The following is a 19057-nucleotide window of genomic DNA, read 5'->3' as shown; positions in this document are numbered from 1 at the left end:
GCGGCAAATGGTTTTGCGATACCAAAGGTTAAACGTCTCGCCAAGAAACCTGCTTCAGTGAGAACAAAACCAAAGTTTTAAATGCTACTGTTAAATCATACGTATTTATTTATCATGTTTTTTTATTTAATCTTAATAAATCATAATTGGAAATATAAATTTTGGACCTTTTTGTTATAATGCAAGTATTCTAACTTCACTTAAAAATATTATCTTACGTAAAAAAAACAAAGTGATAATACGTGACAAAAAAAACACCAATAACAACACATTGCTATCCTATATAATTTTCAAAGTTTTGGTAATGCATTACCCTTGAAAAATTACAACAATAAGATACCAAGAATAATTATTGACGTTTTTATCAGTTATGTTACATTTTGACTATTTAAAAATTCACATACATTAACTATCACGTAACTCGGATATAAAGTCGGGTCCAAACCGATATCGTTGAAAAATACAAATCGTACATTATAAAAATCGGAATTTTTATTGAAATTATTTTTTTTTTTACACTTTTCTTCAGAAATTATAATATTTTCATGCTTTAAAAGGGAATTTCAGGTCCTTCGTGCTCTTACCAAACCTCTTTAGGGTCCTTAGTGCATCTTTGTGCTCCTTTGTGCCATGGTCAAGACCATTTCAGACTACACAAAGATCATCAAGTACTGAATCAGACTAATTAAGTAAAGTCGAGACCTAGTCGAGTACACTTAAGTACAGTTAAGTACAGTCGATACAATGTCGAGACTAGTCGAGTAAAATGTGTGCTCGATTTTACTGGTCGAATCAAACATTTCAATACTATTGCAAGATGAAAGAGTCTTAGATTGAATGTACTGTTAAAGATCTTTTGATTTTTTTAGTAACCACATCTGTTCACGCCACCTCTAGAATAGGCAGGTTCACAATAACAACCGAGCTTTGATGGCTGATAAGATAGATGATAATAATTTAGAAAGAGGTTTCGCGCAGAATTTGAAAGACCCATCAATGTACCGTTGTTTGTAAGGACACTTACAATAAACGTAGCATGTGTATTAACAGACTAATTCGGTTTCTTCATTCTGATTTGTATCGACGACCTCACAGTCTTAATAATGTTAATCCATTTGGAAAGAGTATCTACGTTTTCTTTCTCGCATTTATCCCATTGCCTCATTTAACCATCAACTGAATCAATAAGTATGGGGAGAAATTTGATTGGTTAACTTCCAGTGATGGTTATTTTCTTATATGCAATGGAATGTTATGTAAAACAAAATCTGTATGACTGGACAGGATAAAACTTAAGTCATGACAAGTATTTCTTTATTTGAAACAAAGATATAGTCTGCACGTTTTTTTGAAAAGTTCTTTCACATTCCTATTTAGCACACGTGCTCATTTTAAATATGACATCGTTTGTATATTTGAAGCCGTTTGTTGCATTGTAACACGTTTGTTTTTCTTTCATTAATTTGTATATGCATTAGGCTGTTTGATTTTCGTTTGAATTGTTTTACATTTGTCTTTGTGTTTGGGGTCTTTTGTAATCTGTCTATATGGTATGGGTTATGTACAAAATTTGATTTGATTTTAATTGCATTGATTGTTTTAATGTTATACACCTCTTTTAACTGCATCGATTTTTTCATGTAAGCACTTAGAATAATTTAAATGTTATAATGCTTTATATAAATATTGTTAATACAAAACATTACAAAAAATTGGCTTTGCTCATTGTTGGAGCCGTACCTAAAGTTGATAGTCTCTGTGCCATTTAGTCTCTTGTGGAGAATTGTCTCATTGGCATTCATATCACATCTTCTTATTTTAATATTTACCCATCATTTTTCTCAAAAAAAATTTGGTACCGATTGAGGAAAATCGGATTTGTTTTCAAATAGTTCCATTTGTTGATACCTTAGATTTTTATAGTTTACAAGGTCTTTTGCTTTAAATTTGCCACGGGCTTCGGTATTTTTGTTTTATGATTTATTTTATATGGAAAACCCGAAGTGATTTAAAATTCTCCTTTATAGAGAACTCTAAATCTGTGAATATCCAACATTCACGGTGGGTATGGTTGTCCTGCGAGAGAACGTACTGTGCTGGTGATTTGGTCCTGACGGGTGCTGGTGGGTCCTGATTCTGTGCTGGCGGGTTTGTTTACATTGTATCAGAACGGCAATAAAACGACTGTTGTGTTGCTTAATTTTTCTCTGATGTGTCATAAGTACCATACAAAGTATAATACAACAAAATTATATTGCAAAAGTCGTGTAAGTTCTTTAAATGGAATTGTCCTGACGCTGTGCTGGTGATAAGAAAAACGGTCCTGGTTCTGTGCTTTTATATTTTAGTTAAAAGTGGCATATATTCAAGATCATTGATGCTGTACTGTTTTTGACTAACTAGCTGTTGTCTGCTTTCTTGAAATTGACATTGTTGTGAATCTGTTTACTGTTATTATGAGAGAAAAAATACCCCTATTTTTTTTTATTTTTTTTTTTAAATTAACTGTAATCTTATTTATTGGCCTGTTAATGGAACCCTTCTTGTCCCCTTTTAAGATAAGAAAATATGTTTACGATTTTCGGGATTACGATCATTTTGCAAGATCACCAAAATACGTTGTAGTTTATACAATACTTATATAAAGTAGATGATGTGGTATGCTTGTTGTCAATGGACAAATTTCCATAAGAAACCAAAGGAAGTATGTGTTAACAACCATACGTCATCGTACGACCTTCAACAATAACCCATAAAATAAAAATGTAAAAGGTTTTACATAAAAATGGAGAGCAAACATATGGAACAAAGGACTTTCTGGGCGTTTGAATCATGTCTTTAGCAGCTTAAAACACATATGTTTGTTAACAATTGAGTGCTGACTATAAGAATGACAATAGTATTGCGGGTTTGTTTGTTTGCTGTTGGTTTTTTTTTTTTTTGGGGGGGGGGGGATGAGGATAAGTTAGAGCGAGGTTACAGTGAAAGCTTGGAATATTTTCCCGTAAGATTTAAAAGTTGTATTGTAAAACAAAATGTATCTTATAGCTGTTAAGAATCACTTGCTGTTAGGTTTTTCCAACATATTTTTTTTGTCTAAACGGTTATCAGGTACAATGTATTATTATTTTTCGAAAGTTCGATAGAACACTAAAAAAAGTCACTATTTTATGAAAGGGCAGGCTAGAATATGTCAGAGAATGAAGACGAGATAACCTAGAGAACACTAACAAAATTAAGATTTCTCAGCTTTTTCATTTCAAAATAAATATTTTTGATAAATAATTACGGGGAGGAAGTGAACAATGTGTCCTTCTTTTCTACATTTAAATATTTTTCATGAATAAAAATAAAATGTGTCTTGATTATAATTGAAAATGAGTAAATTGAAAAAATACCCAACTAAAATACACTTTTATTTTAATATTGGAAATATCACTAAGCTTTTAAGTTTTGTGTGTCAAACACACCATCTCTGTAGTAATGACTCCTTACTAAGATATTTCACTTCATCCAATTTTTTTTCTGCATTTTTTTATATTGTGAATTCATAGAATTATTATATTATAATGTAGCCTTAATTTATATTTTAAAAAAACTGAATCTAAAGCCAGATATCTCAAACATTTTTGTTTCCATCTATCCGTTTTCAGGACTTTAACAATCAACAATAACTCGCCTGGAAAATGCGTACTCGACTGTCTGTAATCGACCATTTTTAGACACCACAGGCTCCTAAAAAAACAAGCCGGAGTGGGGGTTCAAAGATGCAAATTAAGTACTTATATCAATATTTTATCTTTTCGTGTACGGTTTATGACCCCCTCCTGTGGCCTGTCAATTCCGAAATGTGCAAACTGCAGTAGTATCAAAACAGCACAGACAATGAATAATAGAGATATAGTTTTGTACATATATCAAGGGGAAACTTCTTGCAAAGCATTATTATTTATAGTTCATTATTGTATTTAGTAGAAAAAGAGAATTTAGTGAAAATAGAATCCCTCTTTTTGTAGAGAATTCACAGACCTTTGTACAGAGATTTTTGATATGTTTAGCATGGGATCAACACAATGGTTCATTACCGAGTAAAAAAAATTAAAATGTCTATCTACCTTGCACATTTTAGAAAATTCAGATCAGATAACGAAACTGGGTCCAGCAACATTTATAAGCAATTTAAGATTGTGACCCTCACAGTTTCCATTCACCACAAATATTCTCGTAACAACTAATCATTTTAAAGACAAAAAGACGTGTTGCAGCCTTTTGTTTATCTATTAATATATGTATACGGATAAAGTGATGAAATTCAGCAGGGTCATCAGGGTGAGGAGTCCATGTCATCTGAAATAAATGCTCAGCATAAATCTAGATGTTGCCCTTTTATGTTATTATGAAATTCAAGTTCAGATCATTTGAAAACACATATTAAACAGCCAAATGGATGCACAAGAGCTAAAATAGGAGTTATAGATCCTGTTGGCAACAATTATCCGGCTAACTTTATTGATTTTGTAACATTTGTTTCAAATATGACCAACTTCTTATCCAAAATCACCAGCACCGTATCAGGACCCACCAGCACAATGACAGGACCCACCAGCACAGTATGAGGACATGAATAAATTGAGAAAATGCTAAATTTTAATAAATTGCAATGTTTTTTCACAACATTGTTTGGTCGTGTGGATTGCGGTATAGAAGGCGGACTCAATAAGCATTTTTGTTTTATTTTTTCAGTTCAAGATTTTCTGAAAATGAGCATTTTTGTGTTACGCTTACTGAAACAGTTTAGAGGGTCAATTTTTTAATGGTTTATATATGAACCCATAAGAAACGAAATTGAAAAATCTTAACTGTTTTCTTCCATTTTTTATGAGTGAAAACGTCAAAAATCATCATTTTCGTCTTTGTTTACATTTTTTCATTGATCACCAGCACCCGTCAGGACCGAATCACCAGCACAGTACGTTCTCTCGCAGGACAACCATACCCACCGTGAACATTGGTTTAGGTTAAAATGGTTTGTGTTGAAATAAGTTATAACCCATATTTCAAGTTGCGTTGATTAGTTATTTTTACCAGCTATGTTTTACATGGTTATATTAACTAAGAGTTCAGGGGCCTGGTTTTCGAAAGTATCTTATGACTAAGACATGTCTTATGATGATCTTAGGACATGTCATAGTCGTAAGATATGTTTTTGAAAGTGTCTCAAGTTACGATTTGTCATAACATTTGTCGTAAACTTAAGACCCCTCGCGACATGACTTATGATGGTCTTATGATTGTCAACTAAAATTTTAATTACTTTTCATGTATAATTTCATGTTAATTGCAATAAAAAAATATATATTGTGTTTCTCAGTAGGTAATCAGTGAAGATTTGATTTTTCTTAGTCAACTACGTAAATTAAAACTTGAATCTCCTGCCTGCGACATACAATATTGAATTCTTTTCTTACTCATGGTTTTGTATAATAAATATACATATTATTTCGTTCCTTGTATATTTAATAGTACCATATTAGTGATGTGCACGGGCATTTCGTTAAGCGGGTACTCGATGTACCGAATCTTAAAAGTATTCACAGTTAAATAACAATGCATGTATGGTAATACACGAAATTCAAAGCGAAGTTCAAGATTTATCATATATTACAACCTTTAAACACTCATATTATAATTCCTTTTTGTATAAAATTTCATGTTCATTATAACGAAAAAAAAATATATAATTATTCCTAAATATTAAGAATGGTAATAATTAATATGTTCAAACTTTTCATTTTCATTTTTATATTTATCACCTTTTAATCATTATTTACAATAATGTTACTTATGACAGTCATAAGAGCATCATAGCAATGACTCTCTTAAGACAGCTTTGATTTACATCCTATGACATATCATATGATAGTCATAAGATGATCATAAACTATGTCCTAAGATATATCTTATGACATATCTTATGATACTTTCGAAAACCAGGCCCCAGTTCTGTGCTACTGATATAATATTTTTTTCTATATTTTCTAAAATTGCTACTGAATAGGCAAATCAATTGCCCGAGCAAACTATTGCAGATGCTAAAATTTGTGTGCCAGATATGCATGTCCAACCTATATGCCAGGTTAAATATTGAAAAGTTTGGGGTTTATATCCTGTAAAAAAAAGACATTTAAGGGGGTAGACCTTGGTCCAGGGAGATAACTCTTAAATTCAGTGATGCGTTTGTAATAGTCAAGTTTTATTAATGTATTTTAAGCATTTACCTGAAACAGATTGAAAATAATCTATGTATCCTAGAAGCTTATAACGTATTTATGAAAATGGCTGACAAAAACATACTGATGATTTTAAGAGTTATTTCCCTTAACCTAGGACTACCACCTTAAAATTACCTTAGGCTACACAAAATGTATAATCAAATAACCGTGAGAATAATTGAAGGGAACCAATCGGGGATTCAAGAGAATTATCAACAGTTATAGACAACTATCATGGCATTCAAAATGCATAATTTGTCCTCAGTGTTGATCTTTTGATTTTTTTCTGTATAATTTATTCACATTTCAAATATACAAAGAGACTTAAAAGATTGATATGTGGTATAGAACACTTAAAATATCGTTGAATACTCATATATTACTTTCTGATGTATTTTTGTCGATCGGTTGTTGTATTCAGTGCAATTCAGTGATATTGGTGAACGGTCTGGTGGTCCGCATGGAATCCTCAAGGCTGCTTTTTAAGTGGACAAAAATCTCACAAATAGAGAAAATTCATGGTCTAATAAACTATCTGAATTAATGAAATATATCGGAATACCTTTAAATAAGCATTGTAATAGTAATTTCAAACAGAAACCAGAAGATATCTACAAAAATAAAATTATATTCGAACTATCTAAGATAAAAGATGGAAACTGTGGTGAACCTTTACTTTTTAGTGAAATTTATAATAAATTTAAACAACAAGAATATTTAAACTTTTATATTCCTAAATACCTTAGAAAAAACCTCTCTAAATTAAAAATAAGTGCACACTCATAAGCAATAGAAACTGGTAGGTATGCAAGGCCAAACCCTCTAATGAGAGATTTTGTAAATTTTGCACAGGAAAAATTGAAAATGAGATAAATTTCTTGATTGAATGTCCGCAATATAACAAAATTATATCAAATAATTTAAATAATTTAAATGAAAATTTTACCAAAATGTTAAATCCTATGTCTAAAAAAGAATTAAAATATATGTGTATGTATATTGAAGAAGCTCTTATTTGAGAGACCACCATACCGTTTCATCAGGTAATAATTACATAATATGTATGTTTCATTACAATACGTTATTCTGATTGGCTAACTGCACATTACATGTTATTCCGTAGGCAGTTGCATTAGACAATATAATTTATCATTCATGATGACACGAGATCCCACAATAAAGTGCACAGGTGAATTAAATAAAACTTGATAAAAATTGTGTTTTCATGATCCTAGCTAAAAAAAATGTAATTATAAGTATTGAATGCTTCTTTTTGTAACTTTATAGGGTTGTAAAAGCGTTGACCGGGCGTACATTTTTAGAATGAAGCGCTTCCACGCTCATACAAAATGTACTTCGGTCAACGCTTTTACACCCCAATAAATTTACAAAAAGAAGCATTCAATTCTTAGATAACCTTTAACAGTAGTTCGTGCATATACATATATATCTTAAATTGTGTGTTTTAAGTAAATTTATGAAAATCTAGATAATACTGATGTGTAGGTTTATGGTATCGATATCAGTTTATAATGTAATGGTAAACATAGAATTGGCTTATGACTTGTTGTTACATGCATCTTTATTTCATTTATATGTTGTTTTAATATTACAATTGTCTGTACTTGGATCACGCCTCTATTGTGCTCTTTCCAATAAAATATTGAGTTGTATTATTGACGTATTCCAAACATTATTTCAGCCGGAGCCTATACCTACTGTGCGGGGGTCGGACCTTTAAATGGACTCCAGGTTCGGGTTTTTTAAGCTCGGGATTTCGGGATTGGTCCATTCGGGATCCGGGAATTTCTTTTTCGAATTTCGGGATGTCGGAATTTGAATTTCTTTAAAATCAGGACCTCGGACTTTCATGTTTTTAAGCCCAGAATTTTGGGATCAGGACCCTCCGAACCACCCCTCTACTGTGGTATGTAAAATGTAAATACATGTATGTACAAAACTATATGTGTATCTTGAATATCTTCATACTTCACATTTAAAAAACAAAAAACATAATTTGAATTTTATCGATAGTATAACGAACTTCTTTAATAGAATGCATTTTTTTAATGTCAGACAACGGTAATGAAGTGCTTTTAAAAGTTAGAAATGTTTAATATGTACGCCTGACAAAGTCACAAAGCGTTGGATTATTGTAAAATATTCATATTTTCTTACAAGTTTAATCCACCATTTTCTAAATAGAGAAATGTATGTACCTAGTCAGGAATATGACGGGGTTTTTTTTCATTTGTTAGATGTGTTTGAAGTTTAGATTGTTCCATTTTATAAAGGACTTTCCATTTTTTTATTTCCCTTGGAGGTCAATATTTTTTGTGATTTTACTTTTTCGTTTGTGCCAAAATATAAACAGAAGATCTATACAATTACACATTTGAAATTTAAAATGAATAAATCGAACTGTATCTCTTTTGAATTACCTCTCTTTTGCCAGGATGGGATTTTCTTCGTTTTTGTTACAATCTAAATATGGTTCACCATAATTATGTGTATATGTATTATACTTTATATATTACTAAATATATTAAAACTATTTCTTCACTGCTGTATTGATCGACGTTATATTTTCAAGTTAGATTTCTCCGTAAAGTGCAAAAACGCGTGACAAACATTTAAGCCGGACAAATCCTTTTTAAAGGGATGATGTGGGTTTAGTGTTGGAATAGGTCACATCTAACAAATGGAAAAAAAACCCGGTCATATTCCTGACTAGGTACAATATGTATATTAATGTAAAGATTCAAAAATTAAGACAACAGTAGTATACATGTATATACCGCAGTTCGTAAGTCATACATCGATCGGGAGAAAAAAACACATCCGGGTAACAAACTCAAACTGAGGGAAACACATCAAATATAAAAGGGAAACAACGAAACAACAGAAATACTACTAATGTGCATCATAAAAAAGGGAAATGCATCACACACAGAAACGACTATAACGATTGCAATTTTCCTCCCAAACCTCCCCCTTCAATGGCAATGTTAAATAAAATACTAAAATGACAACACCATATGACAGGACTACACTACAAATAAAATAAAACTTTAAGAATAGAAAAATACACAAACACCCAATACTATAGAACATTACGACATGCTGTTAGTTATTAAAGGTACAAGGCTTATAATTTAATACGCAAAAAAACAGGTGTTTCGTCAACATAATACACACTAAATGTCAAAATAGTAAAGAAAGTTAGACAAATATACAGAGCATAACATATTCAACTTACAGGAGAAAAAGGATATTTTATTCGGTAATAAAAATATCGCGATAAACAATGAATCACTGATTGTTCAGATGAGAAAATACGGGTGTGTATCCAAAATCTGTAGTACTGGAAATCTACTTTTAATATTCAGTACTATTTTGTTACTTTAAAATTATTGTAATATTAAGGTACCTGTACTTAACATAACTTGATTTGTACTTGAAATATAAGTACTACAAATTTTTGGTTACACCGTTACATTTTAATCATTTTGAAAGTTTGTCTATTTCAAATCTCTTTTAGTTATGATGTTTAAACAAGGAGTATTATGATTACTATCAGTTTTATTTTTGTACAAGAAATATGTTGTACAAATCAAGTACTGAAATAACAGGTCCTAAATATTACAATATATCTATATTAATGAATTAGCACTAAATAATTAAAAGTAAATTTCCAGTACTGTATATTTTTAGTACAGACATAGTACCTAGTATGCAAAAGAAGCAACGTTTGTACAGCTCTGCCGCTAAAAATACCACTGTGCTACAAAATTAACTGTTGTACCACGGACAATACATGTGTACCACTAGTACATTTCTTGGACTATTTTTTTTCATCTTAAAAGCTTTTCACATGAAATTTCCTTTCTTTGTAGAAGTATTGTATTTTCTCCTTCCTTCTCATTATTCGTTATAAATCAGGACAAAGGACACTGTCCTTGTGGTTCGTGTGTTTCTTTCTGGGATTTGAATTAAATATTTAGATAATTGAGAAGTGTTCTGTTAATTTTACTTGTTTGTCGTCTTTGGTCCTTGCACAAGAAATTGTCTTCCTTAAATGTATGTTTGTGTTGTGTCCTCCTCCCTTTTATACGTATTATTCATAATGATCAGGGCACAAGGTATAATTGACTATGTGGTTAAAAGCATTTATGATTTTTTTTATTTTTTTTTTCATCTTTATAGAGCTTTACAAATTACATTGAATTCCTTTGTAGATGTACTCAAATATATGTAAGTTTTTCTTTTGTCCCTTTTTGTTAACTGTTCGTTATTATTCAGGGCAAGGATATTGTTTTCATGGTTGATAGGTTTTTATTGTGGGATTTGAAACAACTATTTAGATTATTGAGAAGTGTTCTGTTAATTGGGTTTTTTTTATCTTTGATCCTTGTTCAGGAAGTTGTCTTCCTTCGTAGATTCCCCTTCCTTTTCTACTTTTTGTTTCATAATAGTTCAGAGCACAAGCCATTGACTTTGTGGTTCATAGCATTGTTTCTTGGATCTGTGCTATATTTATAGATTAATGTGAAATGTTCTATAAATATTGTTTCGTCTTTGACCCTTACAAATGATATTCTCTTTCCTCGTAGATGTATGTAAGTTTATTTTGTTTTTCACTTTTCTTCTTGCTATTCGTAATAACTTAGGACAAAATACATTGTCTACGTGGTGATTTTCGTAGCTGTATGCTATCTCTCACTCTCAGTGACTGCTGTGGAAAGTCATCTTGGAATTGACACATTTTACAAATATAAAACACAATAAGTACATTGTTCATACACTTGTATCGAGGATTGGCTATTTTTAAAGTTAAATAACTTTTCAGATTACGTACATTAAATTTGACGAGTATTTTACACGTGCAGTTGAATTATTTTTGAAAGTAATTATAATACATGTATCAATGAATACAATGGCAATCGTATTCCTCGGAGCAATCTGCTCTTTGATTGTGATGTATGCATTGCTTAAAAAATAAAACAAGGATATTATATTGTTTATTCGGTCAACAAAAAGTTAATATTATCCACAGTCATAACAACATTGTTCTCCACTATATGGATGTACATATACAACTGAACATTAAATAATGATTTAAGGAGGTAGACCTAGGTTAAGGGAAATAACTCTTAAAATCATCAGTATGTTTGTGTCAACCATTTTCATAAATATATTCTAAGCTTCTATGTTACATTGATTATTTTCAATCTGTTTCAGTTAAATGCTTAAAATACGTTGATGAAACTTGACTTTTACAAACACATAACTGATTTAAAGAGTTATCTCCCTGAACCAAGGTCTAACACCTTAAGGCCACACAGAATCATGTTTTCGGTAGAATGTTCACGCGCTGAGTTTAAGATACAAAATGAAATCAATAATGTTTTGGTAAATAAAGATAAAAGATCATAATTTAAGACGACATTAAAAAACAAAGTTGATTTGAATGACTTATCCTTTTCGCACTAATAGCATGTTCCTATTTTTGATGAGTACTAAAATCAAACTTTATATCATTTTAATATTCTGATCTATTATACATGAAATATATTGATTAAAAAAAATAAAAAAATAAAAATAAACCTAGTCTTTCAATCTTCCAAAATAAAATCAACTATCGTTTTGTAATTTTGTGCGAAAGAAATTTCACGGTATAATAAAACTTTGAGTGTGGCCTTATATGAAAATCATAATAATAAATAATTAAACATTCATAAGGTTACAATAAAAATTTACAGCACCACAAAATATTTGATATCTTAACATAACAATATTATGTTTGTAAATTACTTAAATACCGAAATAAAATTCTTAAAAACTTGAACATCAAAAGAATATTTTCTTAGAATATATAACATGTAACTAACATTCATCTAAAAAAATGCCCTCAGACATAAAGAGCAAGGTTTGTCAATGAAAGAAAATGGTGTCCTGGTGTTTCATTTGGAAACACAAGACTCCCTTTTTAGAACACTGTTCGTACGATAGCAAAACGCAATCACACAAACTACGAATCGAAATTAAAACCTTGGGAAAAAATGAAAACGGTGGCTTTAATAAGAGATTTGCAAGATGAATTCTTTTGTTTTATATACTTAACAATTGCAATTGAACATAAACAGGTTTTGAATTGGGTAAAACATCAAGTGTCAATTTCATGAGCAATGATCAAGGTACTGAATTTTATCGCTTGTTTTATTCTGGTCAAACTTCCGGCGGCGGCGGCGGCGGCGACATTTTTTCACGTCGACTTACCTGATGAGATTTTATTCCTGAATGATATTAATATGTAATTTTTGAAATTAACATTGTAATTATTTTGTTCATTGTGTTGGTAATTTTCCCAAATTTGATATCTGTTGATATTGCGAAATACAAATGTGTTGTTAATAATGTCTAAAGTGATGCATTAGCACATTGTTTACAATGATATTACGCAGGGGTATGGACAAACTCTGAAAATTATGCAAGGTCAGAGATTTGATATTACGCCGGGAATGGAAAAGCCATTCAAGTTATTTAAACACGACATGATAAAGTAGGTCAGAGATAAGACTGACAGCATATTTGAAAGATAAAAGACAAGAGGCCAATCTTAATGCAAAAACTAGTCGTATTTACAAAGGTCCTTAGATTGGTTAATTGTTGTTTGTTTTCAATTTGAACAAATATAAGTCCAATATCACTACATGTTCATGTTCCTCTCAGAGTTAAAATCCCTGGATTGTGTGAGGTTTTTGATGCGTTGCCCAATCTTCGGTTTTTCTGTGAATAGTATTTTACGAAATGTTGTATGCCAATTGTGGTCGTGGTGTTGCCTTTTTAATTATACAATATGATGTTTATCGCTTACTTAATATCTCCTCTCTTTTTTTTGTAATCAAGAGAAATGTAGAATTTATTAACCTAGTCAGAAATATGGTAAATATTATATTTTGTATTCAAAAATATTGAAATAGTACATGGTACAATTATCAGGAATAAAAGGTTAAACGTCCAAGCATTACCCACTCTAAATCAATAAAATAACATCTAGAATAAAGTAGTTGTAATACGGGCTTGGTTTTTATGTTTGTACTTATATCCTTCTGAAAGGTGCAATATATATCAAGGCGGTAGTCAAATTAATAAGTTGAAAACGAAGAACGACAATGAACAATCTCAAAAACACACATACCCAACTATATCAGTCCTATTCAGGACCGATAACTCTGTCGATAGATATAATCGGGTATACAATATTGTTAAAACCAGACCAATCGTATTATACGTCTTTGTTGGAATGTATACAAAAACTCTTCTTTTTTTACACAATTTAAACCTTATAACGATTCATTGCCTGGATTTAACTTTAAATATTGAATTAAAAATTAAATAACAATAAAATCATATTCAATGATCGAAATTCTTTTATATTAAAATTTGAATCAGAATACAGTGGGAAAGCCAGTGACATTGAAGAGCTACTTCCGGTAGTCCCGCGGGAAAGGGGACATAATCTAAAAATTTTGAGGTGGCGCTGTAACCAGCGTGTAAACAAAAACGTAGCCTGTGCTTCAGACAATAAATCTATTAAAACAACTAATCATCCATCAGTATTTGAGTTTAATTTTTCATTAGAATAGATTTTGTCAAACGACTGCCAAATTCGGTATTCAAATAAGTGCTCCGTTACTGAAATATGATAAATCATAAGACTACCTCCGTTGATTTCCAAAAAACCGCGGGTAATCCCCACGACTACAAACAACTGACACAAATGCATCCTAAAGCTTTTCATTGGTCGAGATATAAATAAATGTGACCTAGAAACATATGGGCACATGACTATGTACAGGATTCCCCGTCACTCTGAGTCTTGTTTACATAATAAATACTTCAACCGGAGGTCAAAATTCAACATTTTTCAGACGTCTTGGGAGTTATTTCGGTGCAAAATCAAGCAAATTTATGTCAAATTTTATAGATTTTAAGCACAAAATTGATTGAGACAACGAAGGGTGATGATGTTTTCAGGATTTTAAATATATTTTACTTAAAATGTTGAGTGGTTGAAGGCTTTACAACGTCATTTGTTGATGTTTACAAGTTGCTCAAACTCCTCGTATCACATTTTCTGTAGTTATTTAATTATGCTGCTGGTGTATAACAGATTTATGGGCGAGATTTATGTAGTACATTGAAACTGGTTTAATCTATGAACGAATTTGTCCATATAAATAACTTCCACTGTCTGGAAGTAGACCTACCCCCCTTTTTTCAACAAAAAAAATTCAGTTAGTCAAAAGTTGTTGTCTGAATAAGCATGCAAAAATGCAAAGTGTAAGCACTCAGCTAGTCTTTGTTTTGAGCCAATTTTTAGGGTAATTGTTACAGTCATTCTTTGATTCTGTAAATTATTATAAATCTGAAATGTTTCAACTTGTCAATTTTAAAAAGTACATGTACCAATCAACAAATATTGCCTGCCTAAAAACTCACACATGTTAATAAATGTCTGTCCTTATCATGCTTATCAAGCAACCTGATGTACACTGACCAACTATTCATGTTTGTGTGTTTCTGGGCCCTGGGGCATATTTAACTCTTGAGAACTTGGAGATTAAAATTCAATATGAATGCCCAATGCCTAGTACATCAAATTCTTAATACATGTTAGAGCTATATGACCATTTAAAGCATTAACAAAATGCTATGTCACTTCCAAGGTCTACTTTAAAAATGGTATATGAATGTCTCAGTCTGATTTTGGTGATCCTGTTTTGTTGCATTGATATAACTGCTTGACCCACATTTTTATTTTACACCAGTTTACAAGAAAACAAATCTTGGACACAGGATCTATAGTTTATTAAGAATCATACTATTCTTATATCTGTGTGCTGATTTTTCTGCAATAGAATACCTTTTCACACATTTTACTCCATTCTAAAAGCACACAATTGCAATAATTTGCAAAATCATGTGTTAACATATCCAGGAAAAGGTACATAGACATCTCATTCATAATACTACACAAGGAGCAGGATCTGCCTACTCTTCCAGAGCACCTGTGCTCAATTATATGTTGTGGGTTCAAGTTGATCAGTTTTCTTTTTTCTAATTTGTATATTAGTTTAAACTTTTCATCAAAAAGTCTGGAAAAAAAATATGTATCTACTGAAAATGATTTATTTATGTGCAGGGGTTACCACACTTTGAAATCTACATGCCATTGGAAGCAAAACAGTGAAAAGTCATGTCATGATAGGCTACTTGAGAGACCTCACTATGTCTAGGAGAAGTGAACAATTCTAGAAACTTTCCATTTAAGTCATTCAAACCTTATAAAGAATAAAAGACCATCATTTTGACTTTCATATCTTTTATTTTTCCTATGTCTCAAATACTAGGGGGGGTTGCTGCTGCTGACTAACTTGGGAGGGGCCCGCTCCAGTGATTCCCTATTTAATCAACCAATTTTTTTCCTATGAAAGGGGGCCCTATGAATATGCTAGCTTTGCATCAATGAATCTCAGGTTTTTCAATGACATTAAGTTATATTGTATTGCAACAGTTTAGTGTCTCATGTACATTTACCCCACGTTATCAATATAAAATGGTGGAGTGTTTCACATTGTATGTATATTTGAAAATATAAAAATGTTTAGAAATAAAAGTTTATTAAGTGATGAATAAATACAAAGTCATAAAAATAATGGTAAAATGAAAAATATGTAAAAAGTATTTTAAACAATAAAGGAGCGCTATTGTTAAAATTAAAAAGTTTTTTAAAGTAAAATCAAGCCAAATAGTCCTCTGTCCCATACATGTAAATCCTCAATATAGAAATCCTGCTCTTCTTATTCCTATTGTTATCTGAAAATATATAATTTATGCAGATGATATTATCAAATTAATATAATTTCAAACTTCTCTAGAGTTGCTATATGATCGGTAAATTATAATATATTTTAATTGTCTACTGACAAAAACATGCTCTTCTGAGGTAAAAATGTTGAAAGGAAATACTGGAATCCGAAGGATCAATTCTGAAATCCTCAGCTAAAAATACCCAATCCAGACGTCCCGAAAAAGGTCCTCTAGAAAAGGTAATACTTATACACACCAACAGATGTTTGGAAAAATTTTCTACTTATAAATTCATTTACTTTAGTATTTAAAATTCATCACCATAATAACATATCAACCTCTTTAATAGATATAAATAATGTTTAAATAAAGTATAACATAATATGCAACATTAAATTATCTTAAAGGTATCTGTTATCTAAAAGATAACTTTTCATTCAATCATTCATATCTTTAATTCTTTATACCAGTAATTGATAATAAATGTATCCAATGCCAATAAAACCTGGCCACAACACCTAGCCAATACTGAAGGTGGCAATAAAATTCAACAATAAATCACATATTTTTTTTTAGCATGAAGGAGGGACAGAATTTATACTTTCCTACTGGTGAATATTTCATATACCTGAAATCTTTAAAAGATACTAGAAAACACCCGTGATATCGCGGGTCTGTGAATGAATTAAAGTATATAACTATGCGCAAGTCTTATTTTAGTATTAGTATTAACTTTGTCATCTGAATGAAGTTGAATTCTTTGATTCGCTGTTTTATGTCATGCATGCCCACAAACAAATTGAAAACTGTACCTATACGCCTTATTTTTAGTCCAGATTTGTTATCTTTGAAAGTCTTACTGATTAAAATACTACAATAGGTAACAATTTGACAATTTAGAAGTGTCAACCCTGTGATTATGACCGTGTATATAGCATATTAATCCTAATACACCGTTTGGTGGTGAGCCTGTCAGATGCGGAACATACAGATAAGGTAATAGGTAACAGGTGAATATACTATTGGTATCTGTATAGGACTCGAACCGGAACTTCTTAATTATTGGCAATATTAATTACTTCAAAAACAAAAGGGCCTGGGGTGGTGTAATTTTTAATCTATACTTTTGTACTATATTAGTTAAATATAAAGTTGAATTATTTGATTCGTTGTTTTTACGTGATACGGCTGACAAATTGGACCTCGTAATTTTAGTATTATAGATTTTACTTGCCCATATGCAATATTGAGCAAAAATAATAGTACTGTTGTTCACATAGACAAGGGTCTGGATGGGGTCTTCTGCATTTCTTTATCATTTAATCTTTTAGTTCATTGGTCTCTATTTTTTTTATACTTTTTGTCCATAATTTTTCTTTCCTCAATATATAAATTTGCACATCAAAAGTTCTAAATGATTATGACCAGACCTCTGGCTTGCTGCTAGGAATATTTTGAATTTTTCTGGGATGCATAGGAAGGTGTCCCAGAAAAAAAGTTGTATATGGTCCGCAAATAGTCAAAAAATAACATAAGGACCTAAGAGCGACGGTTCCGCAGCTAGCATGTCATTTGCTCTTTTTTTTAACTTATTTTATGGTAAATTCTCTCTATTCTTGTTCCTTTAGTAACAATTCTCTAATTCTTTATACGTTTTAATAGTCATGATAGTCATAGTTCCCAGTGGCATATCCAGGGGAAGGGTTCCAGGGATTGGAATCGCCCTTTTTTGGGGACGATCAATGCATTTGAATGGGGACATATAGTTGGAAACCCCTTTATCCTGGGGATAGTTATTTGTTTCCTATATTTTTATTTTCTTTGTTTTTTGTGTTTTTTGTCACACTTTCGGGGTTCAAATATAAAAATATTAACCTTTTTACTATTCGAGACAACCAAACAAATCAGCACATATGCATTACACAACTGTAAAACTTTAATTAAAATTTAAATGCTTACATTGACCTGCCAAAATTGAAGTTTTACATGTTTTATTCAAATTGAAGTCTTACGCTGGAAAAGGGGCGTTTATTTACATGTGGTCTACGGAAATTTACTGGATTTAAGAATCGAAAAGAGGCAAACATGTAGCCATAACCCGATCAGATCAATAAATCATGTTATGGATAGTATTAATATCTTTCTACTAACCATTAAAAGTAATAATACTAGGATTTCGTGAGCTCAGAAACCTTAATCTGTTGAAAAATGGCGTCGATTTGTGTGCTTCCTTTTCGCAGCCTCAGTTACAATTTGACACGGAGTGATGGGTATTTATGCAAATATTTAGGGACTCCTATCATCATAGATACTATTTTTGGTCATTTTATATTTAAATAGCCAATAGGATGCAAATGTGTCAGTTATTTTCAGAAGGGGAAAACACCCGCCATATTTTTATCCCCAAATTAACAACGTCACTTGCCATTTTTAGATGTTCGTTTCTTGTAAAATAAAATCTTCTAAGAAGAAAAAATAGCATGGTCACCTGTAAAACTTACCTATATAACTTATTGATGATGAAATGACACAAGTTTAATTGTCTTTAATGATAAATTTCTCGAAAAATCACACGTACACGATGTAAACAAATTGCCGCGATGGCGCGATAGTGTCGCCCTCTATGAAAAATCGCGATTGTCACCCTTGATTTTCTGGCCGTTACGTCATATGGAAGGAGGCGCAGAATCGATCCGTGGCTTTCCCACTGAATATTTCTTTAATAATTATAGAAACATAACTATTTTTTTAAAGAAATTTTCATAATATTCATATTTTCCTAAAGTTTATTATGAAACAAAATTCTTCTGATTTGACACGGGAAGGAGAAGATATTTATTTGTACATTTATGAAAACTTTTGTATATCACAAAATTTAAACTCTGGTAATACATGTATACACACTGACA

The sequence above is a fragment of the Mytilus trossulus genome, chromosome 14 (genome assembly GCF_036588685.1).
Source record: "Mytilus trossulus isolate FHL-02 chromosome 14, PNRI_Mtr1.1.1.hap1, whole genome shotgun sequence".
NCBI classification, from domain to species: domain Eukaryota; kingdom Metazoa; phylum Mollusca; class Bivalvia; order Mytilida; family Mytilidae; genus Mytilus; species Mytilus trossulus.
The sequence above is the reverse complement of the archived record's forward strand: the minus strand, read 5'-3'. Positions refer to the sequence as shown.